Here is a 22,397-nt window from a genome sequence, read left to right as displayed (position 1 = left end):
TAAAATACATCAACAATATATTTGAAAGACTTCACTAACATTTTCAAAGGACCATCGTTTGTGCACCTCCATGTAGATCAAAGCTTAGCATGCTTACGACACGTAACCATGACACTTTTGCTTAGCTGTCTTCGCAAGGACCACAAATCTGGTTTAAGGCAATATTAACTTCCAAAACCTACCTCTACACACATTCATCATCTTAAGGCGCTCTTTACGAAATATTGGCAAAGTTGTGTATGTCCTCGAACCACCATTAAAGCCAAGCTATCAGTTCTTCCCACTACTCTAAAGGCTACCCACACACACACCTTCTCTGGGTGCACGTTTCTTGCTCTTTGGGCATTAAGGGAAAGTGATTATTTGGCTAGTGATCATGAAGGAGGATCGGGAGGTCTGTTGCGAGGCTGGTTGTTTAAGCCCAGACGCTTACAACTTCTTAGGCAACTTCTTGGGAGGTCTATTGTGAGGTTGGTTGTTTGAAGAGTGTAGGATATCAGTGGCAATGGTGCCACCACCACCTCCAAAGAAGAAGAAGGAGAAGAGGGAACCGTCAAAGAATGAGTATTTCCAACCAATTGATATCGAGCACTTCTTTGCCATAGCTCCTAGATGCCAAGCATGTGCTTTGTAGTGGCTAGTGCCTTTTCTTCTTTAATTTTCCCTTTGGTTGTATGAGTTGCTTACTTACAGCACTGTGTTGGCTTTGGATATTACTGTATGCTTTCTTTCTTTTTTCTTTTCTGGTTTGAAGGAGTAAAGACAGGAAGAAGCACATATGTATATTTATTGAGATTTCAGGGTGTAGCTAATTGGTTAGGGATGCACGGTGTGTAGCTTAGTCTTATGGTGTTCTGTTTTTTCCATATAATCAGCTCCAGAGTCTGTGTTAGTCAAACTGTGTTTAATGTTTTGCTTCCATTTCCTCCTTGGAGAATTTGAAACCGTGATCACATGAATGGAATCTTTTTTTTCGAGTAAACGTTATTTTTGTCACATTATGAAGGTTGGGTTTGGTAAATGAAGAAGTCTTGCTGTTTATAAATAATTTAGTACTATTTATTAATTACTTTTTTATTACTATTCACTATTGTTTATCTCATTGTCCCGTAGCTTAATAGATTGCTGGAGCGGTTTTGGGCCACATCCTTGCTATTGAGTTGTCCACTATTTCCTCCAGCTCAAAAGATGACACAACAAATGAGCTCCACCTCAGAAGATAGTCTTCCAGAAGAATTGGGTGTTACATAGACTAGGTTGTGAGCTGCTTCTGTGTAAATGTAGTGTTCTTGATTCCCTTTGTAACAAACTCTGCAAATCTTTCTGTACTGCAGTGCATATCAGCTGCACGACAATTTTTCCAAACTAATTTTGTTGAGTCCAGATTGTATATATACCAACTTGTATTGCTCTGCTAATCAATGAGAATGAAATACATTTCTTCCTAAAACTCTATCATGGTACCAGAGTTGGAATACGACTCAAGTCCTCCATGGCTGTGACCACTCCTCCACCACCATCCAACTTCCCAGTAATTTTTCCCACATTGTTTTAGTCAAACTTGGTTTCGACGACTTCCTCCTCTGGCGAGTACAAATTATCCCATATCCTCCCCCACCGATCCTTCCTGCCTCATCTCCCTCTCCAACACTCTCCTTCCCATCTCAAACTAATCCAGCTTACCTTCAATGGCATCACACAGACCAGTTGCTTCTCAGTGCCCTTCTTTCATCTCTCACCAAACCCATTCTTGCTCAAGTCACACATCTTGTGAGCTTTTTAGGTCACACTTGACACAATGTTAACTTCCTAATCTGATATGAACCCGTGGGAATGGAATCCCTTGAACCAACAATCGATTTGAAAACTTACCCAAGAAAACCAAAATCAAGCCAATGGAAAATTTTGACCCGTTGAGAAACTCGTTCCAAGAACCTAGATTATATGAAAATCTAGATCCGTTGAATAACTTGTCTCAAGAACCTAAATTATAAGGAAGAACACCACTATAGTTGTAATTTGCCTTTGATAAGTTCGAAAGTTCATTCAAGAACAAGAGCAGATAAACTCAACTCACAATGAATAAATTCATCAAATTTCATAAACTAATTAAAATGAGGCTACAAAGATGATTTAAACCAAAACCTAATTAAAACCCTAACAAAATAAAGCCCTATCTTCCAAAAATACCCCTGAGTGAATAGTGTGCGGCTACAGTAACTTCTTGAAACCCTAGTTCAACAAAATAATAAATTTTCCAACATGCCCTTGAATAGGCGCCACCTAAAGTCCTTCTCATAATAAACCCAATTATTTTAAACTAATAAAAAAAGTCCTTTAAATGAATTAAATAAGTTGAAATCTTTCAAGTGCCCAAACTGTTTAAGTCATGTTGTTACCATCTTCCATAGCTTGTATCAAATGAATCAAAACTGGATCTTCATCCCTCAAGCCCATCTTAAATGTTGGGCTCTTACTAGACTCATCACAAGTGGATTGCACAAATTCTTGCATTGTCTCCTTGATCTTCTTTGCTCTTGACCTTGTAATTGGCCCAAGTGGAACTTGCAAATGATCTTTAAGACTAGGTCCATCTTGTACCCATCATTCCCCCTCTCCTTAAAAGGATTTGACCTCAAATCTCCACATGCATCAAAGGGAAAAATGTTAGTAACATTGAAAATAGCAGAAACATGATACTTACCTGGAAGATCCACTCGATATACATTATCATTAATTTGTTAAAGAATCTGAAAAAGTCCATCCAAGTTGCTCATGTCATCAACAGGTAAAGACATTAAATCTAAATGAGTAAATAGATTAAGTCTATAAACAATTTCAAAATGTGAAAATTTAATAGTGACATGAACACTCCAGTTATATGCAAACTCAATGAAAGGCAAATGATAATCCCGCAAACGTTAATGTAACAAGTCAATGAATGGCAAATGATACTTCCACAAACGTTCATGCAACATGTGTAAAATCTTCTTTACACCAAAATGATCACTCTAATTATATGCAAACTCAATGAAAGGCAAATGATACTTCTACAAATGTTGATGCAACAAGTCAATAAATGGCAAATGATACTCCCACAAACGTTCATGCAACACATCTAAAATCTTCTTTACACCAAAATGACCTAACAAACCACATCCATGCACTAGCATTTCACGCATAAGACTAGTAGGTTCATAAAGTTTATTCTCTCTAAACAAATACCAATTTAGTCTATAGCACTTACCAAATGATGTCTTCTCACACGTTCCTTACACACTAGCAAAGTCATTATCATTAGCATGCAATTCCTTATCATATTCAAATCCCAATAACTTTGCATATAAAATAAAGATAAGGACATACTTTCTTGTTAAAGCATCAACCACAAAATTTTCTTTACCTTGTTATTTGATTACATGAGGAAAAATCTCAATACAGTCCTCCCACTTAGCATGCATTCTAGTCAACAACTTACTTTGTCCTTTCAAGTGTGTAAATGACTCATGTTCTTCAAAGAAAGGTCGGGTAGGAATTGTCGTACTTGATACAAAATCAATGTAGTGCTCTATCTCCCTAATAGGTGTCAATCCACTAAACACACCGCTAGGAAACACGACCTCGTATCCCTGCAATAAAGAGACAACAACACTAGACAAAGATAAGTCAAGTTCATTAGTATTAAGACCCACCTTAGCATAAAAACTCACTTTTCTCTTTGTTTTTCTCTCACTTTCTTTACTCTCTTTTTTCTTTCCACTCTCTTTTTCTTTTCTACTCTCTTTTTCCCTTTCACTCTCTTTTTTTCTGTCACTCTCTTTTTCCTCATCTTTTTTTGAACTCTCGACCTCACAATTTTTTTTCAACTCATTCTCTATTTTTCTTGAGATTTCAGCCTTAGCCTCATCTTTTTTCTCTCTCATTTTTCTCTCTCTCTCCTTTTCGGCCTTACTATTTCTTTTTTCCTCAATCTCACATTTACTCTTCCTTTGTAGCTCAATCTCACTTTTACTCTTACTTTTTAGCTCAATTTCTTTTTCACTTTTTTTTTTTTGATCATTCTCACTCTCACTCTTTCTTTTCTGATGACTCTCATTTTCACTCTTTCTTTTTTAAGCAACCTCACTTCTCAGTTTCAGTTGGTCCCGATGGACCTATGTCGGAGTTAAAGGAGCAAGTTTAATTATTTTTCCATCCTTTTCAAAACTGTACATGTTCCTTAATACATCATGGATCACCTTCCTATTAAACTGCCACGACTTCCCCAACAAAATATGGCTAGTATGCATAGGCACTACATCTCAAAGCACCACATCTTGGTATTTTTCCCAATTGAAAAAGAAACCAACACTTGCTTATTTACCCTAACTTCCCCACAATCACTCTACCATTGCAACATGTATGGTCTAGGGTGTTTCAAGGTAGGTAAATTCAATTTCTCAACTAAAGTAGTGCTAGCCATAATACAACTCATCCCACCAATGATCATACTACACTTAATACCTTGTTGTTGATGTGGCATCTAGTATGAAAAATATTCTTGCTCTGTTGCTCTGTATCATCCATCTTAATTTGTATATTGAGAGCATGTCTGACAACAAGAGACTTACCATACTCTTCATTCTTACACTTATGTTCAATACTAGGCTCCGCTTCCTCCTATCTCTCCCACCTTGCAGTTTTCTACACACTGCATCTCGTTGATCCATCATATCCCTCACTTCACCCAACACCAAGTTCAATTGCTCAAACTATTATTGCATAGCTTGCAACACAAAGAATAAGTTATCTGACATCTCCCTTGGTGATGAGTCACTCCTATGAGACATCGTAATGTGATACACAAAAAGAATGTTAGTGGAAAACCTCACACACTCCCTTACGTGTGTTTACACTCGAATAATGACACTCCACTTGTGTTTCACTCTTAATTAGCTTTTCCTCGATAATAGTCTCACACTCTCTTGCATTTTATCTTAATAGTTTTCCCACTAAAGTTCTTTAAGAACTTGTTGAACTAAATCAAGACAATACAAACTTGTATTATTCCAACCAGCAATAGGTTCAAGAAACAAGAACAAGAAATAAGGAAAGAATAAAATGACACGAGACTCAAGGAATTTATACAAGGAAATGAATAATTATAGAACAAGGTACCAACTAGAAAGATGTATTCAACCCCTTTGATGATAAAACTCAATAAAAAAATGTCTTTCTTTCTTTTGTTGTAACTATGTAGCAACCTTTAAATATGTTACCTTTTCTTTTCTTTTCCCTCTTTTTGTTTTTTCGAATTTTCTTTTCCTTTCTTCTCTTTTCTCTAATTCAATAACAAACAGCAATATTCAATTGTAAAAATCAAGCAATTGAATTCAAATACAAAAGAATTGACAATGAAGTAGAAGAGAATCAATGGAACGACACTCCAAGCAATTGACAAACTTAGAGATGCAAGAAACCCTAGAATTTAGAAACCCTAGATGATGTAAATTTCAGCCAAACCCAAAACCCTAAGAATTTTGGCAGCCAAACCCTAGAACCAGTGCTAGAATTAAATTTAAAGATGCAAGAATTAAGAGATAGAATCAGACCTGATTGGAAACCTTGCTCTGATACCAAATGATATGAACCCGTGGGAATGCAATCCCTTGAACCCACAATCAATTTGAAAACTCACCCAAGAAAGCCAAAATCAAGCCAATGGAAAATTTTGACCCGTTGAGGAACTCGTTTCAAGAACCTAGATTATATGAAAATCTAGACCCATTGAATAAATTGTCTCAAGAACCTAAATTATAAGGAAGAACACCACAATAGTTGTGATTTGCCTTTGATAAGTTCGAAAGTCCATTCAGGAACAAGAGGAGATAAACTCAACTCACAATGAATAAATCCATCAAATTTCATAAACTAATTAAAATGAGGCTACAAAGAGTAGTATTTAAACCAAAATCTAATTAAAACCATAAACAAAATAAAGCTTCATCTTCCAAAAATAACCCTGAGTAAATAGTGTGTGGCTACAGTACTCGGCTACAATAACTTCTTGAAACCGTAGTTCAACAAAATAATAACTTTTCCAACATGCCCTTGAATAGGTGCCCCCCTTAAGTCCTTTTCATAATAAACCCAATTATTTTAAACTAAAAAAATAAGTCATTTAAATGAATTAAACAAGTTGAAAACCATCAACTGCCCAAACCCTTTAAGACATATTGTTGCCCTCTTCCATAGCTTGTATCAAATGAATCAAAACTGGATCTTCATCCCTTAAGCCCATCTTGAATGTTGGGCTCTTACGAGACTCATCCCAAGTGGATTGCATCAATCCTTGCATGGTCTCCTTGATCTTCTTCGCTCCTGACCTTGTAATTGGCCCATCTGGAACTTGCAAAGGATCTTTAAGACTAGGTCCATCTTAGTGCCCATCACAATCCCAAGCCAAAATTTTTCAAATCCGCCATCAACTCACCAACTTGAAAAAAGGTTCACTCTCAGTAACAGATTACTATCACATGGTTTGTTTACTTTCTGATACTATGACTGCTGCGGGTGAACCATTGAGAGATTTTTAGGTTGTTTCCTATCTTCTTAATGGCCTCACCTCTGAGTTTGAGGCCTTTTCATTTTTGTCACCACACGTCCTTGCCCATAACCTCTACTGAACTGTTCAACCTACTTCTTAATGGCCTTACCTTTGAAAGTCGTCTCTCACTCACATATCTTCGGCCTAGTCTTCTCCCTAACCCCTCTGCAAATATCACCTCTGCAAATATCACCCCTAGTCTTCGCCTCATGGTGGTAGACGTGGATATCGTGGTAGTCGTAATGTTTATCGAGGTGGTCGTGGCCGAGGTGGCCATCCCTTCTCATCCTCTTAGCCACCTTCACATTTTGGTAATAAGCCCACTTGTCAGGTTTGCTAAAAAGTTGGCCACGTTGCTTTGCAATGTTACCACAGATTTGATTAAGCTTATCAATATGATCCTCCCAAGCTTTGTCCACTCACTATACCAGTGCTCAATCCCTCTCTGATAAGCAATGGTACCCTGACTCAGCTACTACAAACCACCTTACTTCTAATCTGCACAACCTCAACCTCTCTGCCAAACCATACTCATGACCAGAACAAATTAAAGTTGGTAATGGCACTGGGCTTCCTGTGACCCACTTTGGTGACTCTAATTTCTCAACTTCCAATTCTAATTTTCTTATGTGCAATTTACTTTATGTTCCTCAGATTACAAAAAACTTATCTCAGTTAATCAATTTTGTTGTGATAATTCAGTGTTTTTCGAATTTCATGACTCTCATTTCACTGTGAAGGACAAGCGAATGGGAACCCCTCTACTAAAAGGACAAACACATAATGGTCTCTATATATTTCCTTCGCCTAACACTCCCAAGTCAGATCAGGTTGCTCTAGTTGGAGAAAAGACCTTCATCGCTCACTGGAATCATCGTCTTGGCCATCCATCTCTTCGGCTTGTTTCTCACATTTTGCACAACAAATGCTTGCCGTTTATTCCTTCTCAACCTAACTTTTTTTGCACTAGTTGTCATCTTGCCAAATGTCGGCAATTATCCTTTAAGAATTCCGTCAATAGGTCTCTTGGACCTTTGCATTTGATTTATGTAGATGTTTGGGGTCCATCCCCTCATTTATCAAGAGAAGGTTTTCATTATTACATTTCTTTTGTTGATGACTATAGCCGTTATACGTGGTTTTATCCACTTGCCTCTAAAGGCGATGCTACCTCCACTTTCCTTCTTTTCCAAACACATGTTGAAAGGCTTTTAAGTGCTAAAATAAAAATTATTCAAAGCGATTGGGGTGGCGAATTTTGCCCCTTTACCCGAGTCTTCCAATCTCAAGTAATTGTGCATAGACTTTCTTGCCCTCATACCCACCAACAAAATGGTGTGGTAGAGAGAAAACACTATCACATAGTAGAAACCAGACTTGCACTTTTAACAATGGCTTCCCTACCTTACAAATTTTGGATGGATGCTTTTTAAACCACTACCTATCTCATCAATTTTCTTCCATCTCCCTCAATTAAAAATAAATCACCTCATCTTCTTCTTTTTAATCAGGAACCTGATTACTCATTTCTTAAAATTTTTTCTCCCAACTCAGTTCGTGTTTATGTGAATATGGTTTTTCTCCATCAAAATCAGACCCCTCCTTATTTATTTATTTTTCTTAATCCATTACCATTTTTGTTTTAGTGTATGTTGATGACATAGTGCTTACCAATTCTCATCCCTCACAGATTAATCATCTCATTGTTTTTCTTGGGTCTCTTTTTCCTATCAAGGACTTACTTAGACAAGTTATCATTTTTACTTGTGCTAGAAATTACATACTCATATGATGGTATTCAAATTTTCCAAAGAAAATACATTCAGAATCTCCTATCTCGAACCAACATGCTTTCGGCCAAAGGAATAACCTCTCCAATGGCTACTTCCACTTGCCTTTCCATCTCCGACATACCATCTTTTTCTGACCCCACTCTTTATAGGAGTGTCGTTGGGGGTCTCCAATATCTTTCTTTGACCCACCCCGATATTGCTTTTGTCGTCAATAAAATTTGCCAATTTATGCACAACCCAAAACACTCCCATTGGCAAGCTGTCCAACGCTTGTTAAGGTACCTCAAGCACACAATCAATTTTGGTCTTTTCATTCACAAATCCTCCAATCTTCAACTTCAAGCCTTTTCCGTTGCAGATTGGGCAAGTTGCCCCAATGACCGCCGCTCTACCGGTGGTTTTTGTATCTTCCTTGGTCAAAACCTTATTTCTTGGAACTCTCGCAAGCAATGCACTGTTGCTCCCTCAAGTATCTAGGCTGAGTACAAGTCTCTTGCAAAGACAGCAACTGAACTTCTTTTATACAATCACTTATTAAAGAGCTTCATGTTTTCCTCCTTAAACCTCCATTGCTATGGTGTGATAACCTTGGTGCAACCTATCTTTCCGTCAATCTCATACTTCATTCCCACACAAAACATATAGAAATTGACTTCCATTTTTTTCGGGATCGAATAGTTGCAAAAACACTTTAGGTTGCTTTTCTTCCATCCAAAGACCAATTGGCTGATATTCTCACAAAACCAATAGTGTCATCTCGGTTTCATTTGCTAAGAACGAGCCTCATAGTTCTTGATACACCGATTGGCTCGCGGGGGCATATTGAGCAGTCCACTCTTTCCTCCAGCTCAAAGATGACACAACAAATGAGCTCCACCTCAAAGGATAGTCTTCCAGAAGAATCGAGTGTTACATAGACTAGGTTGTGTGCTGCCTCTGCGTAAATGTGCTGCCTTTGTGTAAATGTATTGCTCTGGCAAGATTCCCTTTGTAATAAACTCTGTCAATCTTTCTGTACAACAATGCATATTAGCTGCACAACAATTTGTCCAAATGAATTCTGTTGAGTCCAGATTGTATATATACTAACTTGTTTTGCTCTGCTAATCAATGAGAATGAAATACATTTCTTCCTAAAACTCTATCACTAGCAATCCCCCGCTTAGTGACAGACGACGATGACGGACACCAGTGAAGAGAACATGAAGGACGCTTTTGCAGGTGCTGAAGCGAGTTTGATTGAAATGGAGGGAAAACAAAATGTATTGGGTTTATTTTTCAAATTTTAAAAAAGAAATTTGGACGTTGCTTGCTTAAAAATCAGGAAATGAAATTTCTATACTTCAGTTTTTAATTTTATAATATTAATATTTTAATTTTTTGAGGCGGTCCTTAATTTCTTGTTAAAAAATAGTATGCAATGTTTCAAGTTTTGATTGAATTATAGATATCAATGTCAATGTGTTATGGAATAAGTTAGTTGACAAGAGTTGTATGTTGATGATTTTTTTTTTACATAATGATTAAGAAAATATTTTTTAAGAATGTTATATAATTTTTTGAAAAAATTTAAAGATATAAAAAAAAGCCATTTGGCCTTATCAGGATCCATCCTTGGGCAACACCTTCAATGGGTGTAGCACAACTTGTGTGTTAATTAATCAAGATTGATACATCAACCTCACAATAGTTCTATAAGAGCATTCACAATGGAGTTTTTATCCTATTCTTCAAAGTACGTCACTAAAATCTATTTTTTATATTATACATATTAACTTTACAATAAACTATACATCAGCTTATCTATTTTTTTCTAAATCATTTAAGTATTATATTTTTTAATATTTTGTGGGAGAAAAAGTAAAAGAAGAGAGAAATTATTGTGGGAGAAAACGTACAAGAAGCGAGAGAAAATAATTAAAAATGTTTACATTTGTGTACAGTCCATGCTACATGTAGCGACAACATTGTAGAAAACTTGAGAATAGACATGAAAAACAACATCCGTTGGATGGGATTTTTGGCTACTTTCCTTCAAATTTTACATAAATATGGGTTTTACAAAACCAATTGAGAATGCTCTAAAAGAGTGAAAGAAGTTCATGAATGGCAATCTCCGGTCGAGCCCACATCCACTCATAGACTGAAAGGTAGAGGCTTGCGAAATAAAAATTAGAGGTTGATAGCCATTACATGCCAATACATGATTCAAATTTGATTTAATGACGTAACAGGCAAGATAATCCGACGTGATATCTGGCTACGATGTTCGTTTAGGGTATTAATTCCGTCTAGGATATTGATTTCTTTCGGCATGACGACTAATTTAGAGTCCTAACAATCCGCATTCCAGCAAGGATCATAGAAAGTTACGTCATGGGACAAGTTTCCTCCCTAGACACCAGTTCATATAAATAGAAATAAAAAAACACACTTGTGGTAACCTCTGATTACCCTAAAACTTGTAACACTATCCAAATTCTATTATGACTTAGGCGTCAGAGGTATTTCTTGACACACCGAGTCCCATCTATGTTTTTATTGGAGGTGATAATACAAAATATGTCTGCACCATTAAATGAACAAAAGTAGAAAAGCCCACCGGCCGAAACAGAGGAAAAAATAGAATAGAGACAGATCCATCTTCAAACGGATCAAAATAGTACCTGAAACGACGACGGTTGAGATCCATAAGTGCAGGACTATTGCACTTCCAAGGATTTTTTATTTCTTGGGTTGCTCAAGTAGATTTAGGCTCATTTGGGAGTGAGATGATATGATAATTTTGTAAATAGTATTAAAATAATTTGTGAATAGTAGTGAGATAGTTTGAGTTGAGTATTTTTTGAGTTTTGAGAAATTAGAGAAAAAAAGCTGAATAAAACATATTATAAAATTAAAATATTGTTATAATATTATTTTATAATATTATTTTTGTTTCAACATTTGAAAAAGTTGATTTGTTTTTTATTTTTTCTTTAAAAGTTTGGGAAAGATATAATGATTAGCTTGAAAAAAGTTGTAATGATTAGTTTGAAGATTTTGTATTTGAATTATATTTGGAAAGGAGATGAGATGAGATGGGATGATAATATATTTTTGGGATGACATCTATTTTCATTGTGCACAGCAGCCAAAGTGAAAGAGCCAGTGCTAATTAGAAAAATTAGTAATACTGCTGAACCTAACTTAAGAATATATATATTTTTTAATTCTAAAGGAAGAGCGAAGTATAAAGATCCCTTATAATAAATAGAGTCGTTTTGTATTACAATACTGGCATCGTAAATGAGAGTGTGCTAAAGTATTTATTAAAATTTCTCAAAGTCCGTGCCATAAATATCACAACTTAAAATTTCTATACATGATCTAAGCCACTATCAAGCCTCCCTGGAGTAGGTTTCTTCTTGCAGCTCTACCTTTATAAATATTTTGACCTGAGATGGTTTAAAAACATAAAAACAAATTAAAATGAGTTGATGAGTCAGTAAGAAAGCCATCATAAGTTAAATATACTTAACATAAAGTTTTTTATAAAATATTTCATGCTGAGAACTTAAAATCATTGTTAAGGTAAAAAATCGGCACAACAGACCGGAAGGAGAGAAATAATCATTCCCGGCCCGCTATGATGATCTGGGACTAGATTGGTATGGTATGGAGCCCTCAACGGTGGTTCAATGCGGCTGTACAATGTCCATACGTACATCCATGACAATGAATAGTGAAATAAATGCAAAGAAAATAAAGAGAGACAGACACATAGATTTACGTGATTCGGCCCTTGGCCTACGTCCATGGGGGTTTGGGAGGAGCGAATCCAATGTAATATGTTTGTTTTACAGTCTCTCATGGTCTCTCATGCTCATTGTACAATAGATATTAGAGGACTACCTTATGGCAAAGATCTCGTTGTTGGAGCTCCTGTTGTGAGGTTGAAAAAGCCTTCCAGGAGATTTCTCGCCAAAAGTCCTCCCTAAGTTGTTTGGTTCCCTCCTATTTTATCTTTTGCCACTAGCTTTACATCCCGCCACCCCTTCTTTATGTCACATCATCCATTTTCCCTCCTGACACTTTGCACTCCCTCATTCCCTCCTAGATATCTGGGATTCAGCAGCTGCACTTACAGAGGTTTATAGTTTTGAGTTGGGAGAGGGTGCCGATGAGTTTGAGTTTCAGTTTGAGTTAGTCGCGATCATTCAAGAAGAAAGTTTGAATATAGAAAATGATCTAGTAGGTCATTCAATGTAGGATTGGCAGTGACTGAGATTGCGTAAGGGACTCCAATCAATGATGATTTTAAATTAAAATAAATTTCTAATAGCCGATCTTTAAGTTCTAAAATGAATCTAATTCGTTAAATAAATAACAAATGAGATTTAACCTAATTATTGAGCCTAATTAAAACTCTTAATCAATCTCAATAATTTATCATTTCTGGGTTTATCCAATATGGCTCATTAAATATAATTTAGGCCCAATAAAATTATCAATATTCTGACATTACAATTATTGAGTCGGATCGTTACAAACTCCCCTCATAAAAATTTCATCCTCGAAATTTGCTAGGCCTCAAATAGCTTACATACTTATCAACCACAAGCTTTCCATGTCTCTTTACTCCTCAATCATTTAGTTGAACCTAATATTCAAAAAATTCCAATCACATCATATTTTGGTCTGATGCCTCGCAAATCCTTTAGGCGCACTCGTTAGCGCGCTATGCATCAACTATCATACTCTCCAAATTCAATTCAAGCCAAAACAAATATCAAGCTTAATAATGGGATTGATAAATTCATCCAATAATTGTCTTAACTCTACATACAATAGTAACTAGGGCAGTAAGTCGATTGGTCTGGATCGAAATAAATCGACTGGACCAAATGGGACAGACCTCCAGACCGGTCGATTTCGGTCCCATAAAATTCAGTCCGGTCCCGGGGTCTATAAATTTTGGAGCGAACTGGACCGAACTCCTATATATATTGAAAATATTTTTAATAATTTAATATGTTATTTTTATATAGTAATTATATAAGTTAATGATATAATTTTCATCTAATTTATTTTTATTGACAATATAAATTATTATTTTAATGAGTTTGTACATAATACACATTAATAATTCACTTAATTTTAATTTAGTAATTTAAATAAATTTTTTATTAATTTATTAGAAAAAAAATAAAAAGTAAAAAATAATTGTGCCAGACTGATAACTAGCGGTCTGGTCCCCTATGGATGTTCGGTTTGATCTGGTCTGGGAAAAACCCCTTGGACTGGATTGATTTACACTCCTAATAGTAACTAATGATCTCCACATAAATAAAACTCTCCACATGAAATAATAATAATAAAATTCTTCAACTAAAATAATAATCTCAATAAATCGTAGGCTAAGACGTATCAAAGTTCGGGTCCTAAATCTTACAACTCGTACTTGGCGATAGAATCGTGTCACCTATAGAGCATAAGAGTACCACCAATCATCATGAAATACCATACATCATACATAAATCTATGTCATAACTTCAAAACCTATGAAATTCATTCCTAATTTTTTCAAATAAAACTCTACAAAATATAAGATTATTTCCTTGTGAACAAGATGCATCATCAATCTTAAAACCAAAGGTTCCTAACCTCATATTTAGAAATTTCCTTGTTTCATACTCTATAACTCTTTTATGTAGTAGGTGCATGAGTCTAAAAATATCTTTGAAACTTAATTATACCAAGAAAACAGTAATTGTTCAAGATACTTACTGCAAAGCAAGACATGCCTTGGAGAGACTTTAGCCTATATTTGTTTTTTGAAAAGTTTACTGACCTGGTCTCTGATACCAACTGTAACACCCCGCCCCCCATGATTAAAAGTAAAATCATTTTTTTAGATCTGGGGAGCCAGAGTATTACTACTAAACCTGACTTGAAAATATATATATTTTAATTCTAAAGAAAACGTCAAGTACAAATATTCCATATAATAAATAGTGTTGCTTTGTATTAAAATACTGACATTGTAAATGAGAGTGTGCATAATAATTTATTAAAATTTCTCAAAGTCCGTGTCATAAAAATCATAACTTAAAATCTCTATACATGAACAAAGCCACTGTCACGCCTCCCTGGATTAAGTTCATTCCTGTAGCTCTACCTTTATAAATATTCTGACTTAGGGTGGTTTAAAAATATAAAAATAAACTAAAATTAGTCAATGACTAAGTAAAAAACTCATCATAGCGTAAACATATTTAATATAAGGTTTTTCATAAAATACTTCCTTTTGTAAGTTCCATTTGGATACAAAAAGTATTTAATTTTATCTCATTTTATCATTACAACTTTTTCAAATTATCACTCGAAATATAATATAATTCAATTTTTTGGATCCCAAAATAATAATAATATTAAAAAATAAAATTCAAACAATATTTTATTTAATTTTCAACTTTCATCTCATTTCAGTTCACTATCTAAACGGCAACTTAACATCAGGTCATGCATGACTCTCTGCCACTATTTGTTACAAAGATTAGTCTGAAGATCCCAAAGGAACTTTAGGACTAATGGGTTGTTCCTTTGGGATAGTCTATCTGTCTCTTTATAGTTTACACTATAAGGTCATAATAATTAGTTAAACGCACATACCTTGCACACTTAACCACTTATTACGTGAACTTCACATACCCATGTCACGAAACCATCGTAGTGTCGGTGTCATTCATGTTATCAATGTTACAGCAAGTGAAATTACCTGATTAATCGACAACAAATAAAAAAAAAATCTATAAACTCATATTAAGGCATTGATGTTAGTTTGGTATGATGGATTATTTTTTGTTATCTCAAAAAGTAAGAATTTACAATAAACTAGATTTACGTTTCCTTTGAATTCATCAATGAAAAATTACAATCAAAATAAAAATAAAAATTTATATTTTGTGAAAAAAATCTAACAAGAAAGAAATAATTTAAATGATTTGACGTTCCTGTTGTTAACAAATTGTAAAATTAATTGTAAAAGGCTGTGAATATAATGTTGTTGATGATTTATACTTGTTTTTAAGAGATAAAAGAGTGAAAAGAAATTCTCAAGACAAAAGATGATACTCCAATTGGTCGATCGCCAACATTTTGATTGTTATTTCACCTAAATCACCCATTAACTCTTTGGAGGTTGAATAAAAGCATTTCTATGTGGTGTCCTAGTTCACTTTTATTTCCAAATTATGGAAAAAAAAATTTAGGAAGAAGTTGAAAAACCTCCTCTCATCTCATTCCCTATTTTAGGATTTTGAGCTAGAGGACGTATAGTGGTTTCCCAACTATAGAGAATTACTATTCATCTCCTAAATCATCTTTTATCAATATTTTACTCTATATCTTTTATTCTTATGATTTCATATTTATTATAGTTTTAAATAATAATTTCAAAAATGATTTAAATAATTACTAAAATATAAAAAAATTAATTTTAAAAATATTATCATACTCGCAAAAAAAATAATTTAAATTTTTGTTTAAAATATTCACTAGAGTAATAGTTCAAAACATAAGAAAAAATATTGAGTAGTTAAATTTGTAAATGGATTGAGAGAAAAAAATAATAAAAAAATATTATTTTAATATAATAGAGAAAAGATAGGAAATGAAATGGTGAATTTTTTTAAAAATAAAATTTAGTAAAAAATTTAGGAAACCGGTGGGTGAGAATGCTCTATTAATAAAACAAGTTACCGTGGTTTTAATTTGAATTTTAAACAAAATCCAAAAAATAGCCGTTATTATCTTCTAGTGACGAAAGAACACAAGAACATAAAATGCCTTCCTTAGTCGCTTCGCGCACTGCCACCGCTCGCTTCTTTCAAACGCTCAATGGCCGCTAACAATCCTTCGCAGCTGCTCCCATCAGAGCTAATTGATAGGTGCATTAGGTCGAAGATATGGGTTGATAATGAAGGGGGACAAGGAGCTCGTTGGTACTCTCAGGGGCTTCGACGTCTAGTCAATATGGTCCTCGAAGACGTCACAGAGTATGAGATCACTGCTGAAGGGAGACGGATAACAAAGCTTGATCAGATTTTACTAAATGGAAATCAAATTTTTAATACAACTATTCTCGTACCTGGTGGTTCTTCTGATCCAGAATGAGAGTGCCGTTAACCTTTACCTGGTTCTTAATTTTTCTCCCTTTTTCTGTGATTGGTGGGTCAGATTACTCCTCTGTTTTAACGAGAACTCTAACCACCAAGATTCTCCTTTCTCCACCACTTTCTTCTCTAGTAGTGATGGTTGTAGGATAGCGCGTGATGGGCTTTTCCAATGATATATCATGGAGTCTGATGGATTGTTTGTAGCGGTTACCAGACTCTTATGCATCTATTTCAGGTGCCATGATCCTTACTGTTTCTTCCATTATCTTAATCTTTGTTTTGAAATGGAAAAAAAATAAAAAAGATTGGTATTCGAATTTATGGCTATAGGAAGAAAGAGCTTGAGATTCATAAACATTTCTGGTATCAAGTGGGATTCCTGGAGGTAGACTATTAATTTACAGAATCTATAGGGAACCCTGGAGGCAGAGTAATTGTTTACAGAAGTTATGGTTATCATTAATTGGTATTCACATTTCTACTACTGCAACTTTCTTGCATCCTGCCAACCAAATTCTTTTTTTCTTGCATCCTTAATAACTATATGAATTTGCATTTTTTATGGTAGGGAAGCCTTCTTTTACAAAGAAACAAGCAGAGCTTTTGTTCCCCCAAGATTTTGCCAATGACTTTCCAGTTGCAATGCTGGTATCAAAGTTGCTACTTTTTGGGCCGTGGTTCCTGAGGTTAGCGAACCCCTGTTCTTGGGAATGGACGTGTATTATTGCCATTGCGTTTTAGAACCTGGGGTCTTACAATGATAGAATAAATGCTGTTTGTGTTGCATATATTGAATGGATTATGTTTTTTAATTACACATTTCGTTGGCTGCTAAAATTTCATAGCTTCAATTTTCTTCATCCATGTCAAGGTTTCGTTGGCTGCTAATATCTCAACAGATTGTAAGCACTGGTTGTATTGGCCTTATGTCTCCTCACTGTCTCTGTTGTCCAGTTTGACATTCATTGTGTATCTGGATCTTTCTTTTGCTGGAATTGAATGTTTCTTCAGGTTTGTTGTCTTCAGATCTCTTTCTTCAGGTTTGTTGTCTCTAATGAATTTTATAAGGACGTGTGACTTTCCATTGTTATTGCTTTAATTTTTTTTTAATACTGACAATGATCTGTCATCTTAAAGATGATCACTTAATTGCCAGTGGGTCTTAAAATTTTATTTAGTGTGATTACAAGTTCGAGATAATTTGTCGGGTAAGTTGTGATTACAAGTGTTTCTAATCCTTTCATCATTTTTGTTAAACCCTTTTTCCAAAATCTTTCAGCAGTGAGTACTTCTGGCTCATCTTTTGCACATCATTTTGATGCAAAGATGAAGAGATGAAGAAAGGTTGATTAAGGTACTTATATTGTCGTTTTCTATTCCAAATTATAATTCTCATTCAACGGCAAAGGTAAATAGTTTGATGGTAGATTACAATATTAATTCCGTATTATTATTTTTTTATCTGATAACATATATTCTTCGATGATGAATGATAGTTACACACTTTACGCTAACAACTTTCGATAAATATATTATGACAAGCTAAGTGTGGTATTATGTTCAAAGAATCAACATGTATATATTCTGTTAGGTTTGTTATATTTCTTTGTAGATTAATTATACTTTTTCATTATTTGTAAAATTTGTAGTTCTTTAGGATTGTCTAATAATGCAAGTTTTTCAAGCTGGTTGATGTGCTTTTAGCAATGTACCGACGAAATTAGTAAAGATTGATGACGGAATATACTTGCTGTGTTTATGTATTTTATAGAGCGAGGTAAACGTATTTATGTTTTTTTATTGATTTATTTTGTGTTCTTTGAGGCATTATTTTTGAAATGCATATTATAAGAAACTTTTTTTTTAACAATCAATTACTATTAAAAGTAATATTATAGTAGAAAATTTTCTATATTTTTCTTATTACAAGTTTTTTCCCTCATTCTCTCCTCCACTCCTCATTTCCCTCATCTTCTCCACTCTACCTCCCTCCAACTCTTTTCCTCCCCCTCTCTTCTCCTCCTCTATTCCTCTTCTCCTCCACTCTTCCTCTTATCTTCTCTTCATTTCCTCCTCTCCACACTCTTCTCTTCATTTCCTCCTCTTCTCATTTCTCTTCCTTTCCTCCTCTTTTCCATTCTTCCTCTCCTCCACTCTTCCTCGTCTCCTTCTTTCATCCTCATCTTCTCTTCTCTTCCTTCTCTTCTCCACTCTTCCTCCTCCCGTCCACTCTTCCTCCCCACTCCCTCTCTCCACTCTTCCTCTCTTACTGCTACACATTTCTTCCTCCTAAATATATACTATTTGCATGTTATATTTTTAAATATTATATTATTTTTGGTTAGATGTGATTAGACTTTTAATATTTCTTTCCCAATCCTTACGGGTTTTAAATTTTAATTTCCAAATCTTGAGATTTTTTGAGGAGGTCTTAGGCATATATCCAATTTTGATTGTATAGACTTAGTGGCTAGCCTTCAGCTTTGATACAAAGGAGGCAGACGCTATCTAGGTCTATAAATGACATTTTGTACTCATTATAATTTTTTTATATATAGAAAATACTCTTCTTTATAGGTCTTAGCCCTTTATTCAGGAATAATTTTCATTTTGATACAAAGATGAAGGGATGAATAAATTTTGATTTAGTTACTGATATTCTCATTTACTATTCGAAATTATACTTCTCATTTAGACGTCAAAAGTAAATAGTTTGATGGCAAATTACAGGATTAATTCCGTACTATTACTTTTTTTATCTAATGTCATATATTCTTCGATGATGAAAGGTAGTTACACACTTTACATTGACAAGTTTCCATGACTATATATTCTTATAAGCCAATGGCGGTATTCTGCCCAAGGAATCAACATGTATGTTATGTTAAAAGCATTATGTCTCTTATTGAATTGTTTTCAGGAACATTCTATTTTATTTTACAATATATTGTTTTGATATGTGGAACTTCTAACGTGTTCCTTCATTAACTATAGGTTTGTTATATTTCTTTGTAGATTAATCTTACTTTTCCATTACTTGCAAAATTTGTAGTTCTCTAGAATTGTCTAATAATGCAGGTTTTCCATACCGGTTTATGTGCTTTTTGCACTGTAGCAACGAACTTTGTAAAGATTGATAATGGAAGATATTTGCTATATTTATATATTTTATCGAGCGAGGTAAACTTATTCATCTTTTTATTGATCTATTTTGTATTCTTTGAGGCATTATTTTTGCAATACATATTATGAGAAATTTTTTTACTAGCCAATTACTGCTAAAAGTAATATCATAACAGAAAATTTCCTATATTTTTTTTCCCTCCTCCTCCTCCTCTTCTCATTTCTTCCACTCCTCCTCCACCTCTCTTCCTCCATCCACTCTTCTCCTCCTCTCTTCCTCTATTCTCCTATCTTCCTCCTCTGCTCCACTGTTCCTCTTCTCTTCCTTTCCTCCCCTTCTCTCCTCTCTTCCTTTCCTCCCTCCTCCTATTCTCCACTCTTCATCTCCTCCTTTCTTCATCTTCTCCTCTCTTCCTTCTATCCTCCATTCTTCCTCATATCTTCCTTTCGTCTTCTTCTCTCCTTTATTCCTCTCCTCCAGTCTTCCTCCTCTCCAGCACCTCTCTTCCTCATTCCACTCTTCCCTCCTCTCTCCCTCTCTCTCCACTCTTCCTCATCTCTCCCACTCCTCCACTCTTCCTCCTCTCTCCCTTTCCTCCTCTCTCCCTTTCCTCCTCTCCTCCACCTCTCTTCCTTCCTCCACTCTTTCTCTCCTCCTCTCCTACTCTTTATTAATACACATTTATTCCTCCTTGATATACTATTTTTATGTTATATTTTTAAATATTATATTATTTTTGGTGGGATGTCATTAGACTTTTAGTATTTCTTTTTCAATCATTATGGGTTATAAATTTTAATTTCCAAACCTAGAGATTTTGTTGAGGCCTTATGCATGTACAACTTTGATTGGACTTAGTGGCTAGACTTCAACTTTGATACAAAGGAGGTAGACGCTCTTTCTAGGTCTATAGATGACATTTTGTACTCATTATTATTTTTGTATAAAATACTCTTTATTGGTTTAAGTCCTTTATTCAGGATTACCTTTTATTTTTTATGCAAATATGAAGGGATGAAGAATGGTTTTAGATATTGTCATTTCCTATTCGAAATTATACTCCGCATTTAGATGACAAAGGTGAAAATAGTTTGATGGCAGATTACAAATTTAATTTCGTCCTATTACTTTTTTATTTGATGACATATATTTTTCAATGATAAAGGGTAGTTACATACTTTACATTGACAGCTTTCAATAATTATATTATGACAAGCTCACTGTGGTATTCTACTCAAGGAATCAACATGCATGTTATGTTGTTATAAGCATTATGGCTCTTATTGGATTGTTTTCAGGAACTTTCTATTTTATTTTACATTATATTGTCTTCATAATATGGAACTTCAAACGTTTTCCTTCATTAACACTAGGTTTGTTATATTTCTTTGTAGATTAATCATACTTTTCCATTATTTGTAAAATCTGTAGTTCTTTAGGATTGTCTAAGAATGCAGGTTTTCCATGCCGGTTGATGTACTTTTAGCATTATAGCGATGACCTTTGTAAAGATTGATGAGGGAAGATACTTGCCATGTTTATGTATTTTATAGAGCAAGGTAAACAAACATATTCATGTTTTTTATTGATCTATTTTGTGTTCTTTGAGGCATTATTTTTGTAATGCATATTATGATAAACTTTTTTTAACAGTCAATTACTGCTAAAATAGTAGAAAATTTCCTATATTTTTTTTATTACAAGTTTTTTCCCTCCTCCTTCTCTCCTCTACTATTCCTTTCCTCCTTCTCAACTCTTACACTCATCTACTCTTCCTCCTCTCTCCACCTGTCTTCCTCCCTCCACTCTTCCTCCTTTTTCTCTCATCTCTTTCTTTCCTCATTTTCTCCTCTCTTCCTCTCCTCCACTCTTCCTCCCCTCCTCCACTCTTCCTCATTTCCTCCCTTTCTCCTCTCTTCCTCCCTCCACTCTTCCTCGCCCTCCTCCACTCTTCCTCCTCTCCTCATTTCCACTCCTCTCTTCATTCTCTCCTCCACTCTTCTGCCTATCTTCCTTTCCTCTTCTTCCTCTCTCCTCCACTATTTCTCATCTCCTCCTCTCCTCCACTCTTCCTTTCCTCCTCCCTCTCCTCCCTCCTCCTCTTTCTCCACTCTACCACCTCTCTTCCTTCCTCCACTCCTCTTCTCTCGTCCTCTCTTTCTCATTTCCTCTTCCTCTTCTCCTCCTCGCTTCCTCTTCCTTTTCCTCCTCCTCCTCTCTCCTACTAGAGACTCATTTCTTCCTCCTAGATATACTATTTGCATGTTGTATTTTTAAATATTATATATTATTTTTGGATGGATGTCATTAGACTTTTAGTATTTCTTTCTTTAATCCTTATGGATTTTAAATTTTAATTTCCAAACATTGAGATTTGTTGAAGCCTTAGGCATGTACAAGATTGGATGGACTTAGTGGCTAGACTTTCAACTTTGATACAAGGAGGGATACACTTTGTAAGTCTCTATAGATGACATTTTGTACTCATTAATTTTTTTGTATAAAATACAAGTCCATTATTCAGGAATACCTTTAATTTCGAAGCAAAGATGAAGAGGGATAAAGAAAAGTTGATTTAGGTAATGATATTGTCGCTTCCTATTCGAAATTATACTCATCATTTGATGGCAAAGGTAAATAGTTTGATGGCAGATTACAGGATTAATTCCGTACTATTACTTTTTTATCTGATGACATATATTCTTGATGATGAAAGGTAATTACACACTTTACAT

The 22,397-nt window shown here is 34.8% G+C and overlaps 1 pseudogene; it reads left to right on the top strand.

Annotated features, from left to right (window-relative positions):
* The first annotated feature begins 16,224 nt into the window (after positions 1–16,224).
* Positions 16,225–16,536, top strand: LOC108982123 (annotated as a pseudogene).
* Positions 16,537–22,397: the final 5,861 nt, after the last annotated feature.

The sequence above is a fragment of the Juglans regia genome, chromosome 10 (genome assembly GCF_001411555.2).
Source record: "Juglans regia cultivar Chandler chromosome 10, Walnut 2.0, whole genome shotgun sequence".
Classification (NCBI taxonomy): domain Eukaryota; kingdom Viridiplantae; phylum Streptophyta; class Magnoliopsida; order Fagales; family Juglandaceae; genus Juglans; species Juglans regia.
The sequence above is the reverse complement of the archived record's forward strand: the minus strand, read 5'-3'. Positions and strand labels throughout refer to the sequence as shown.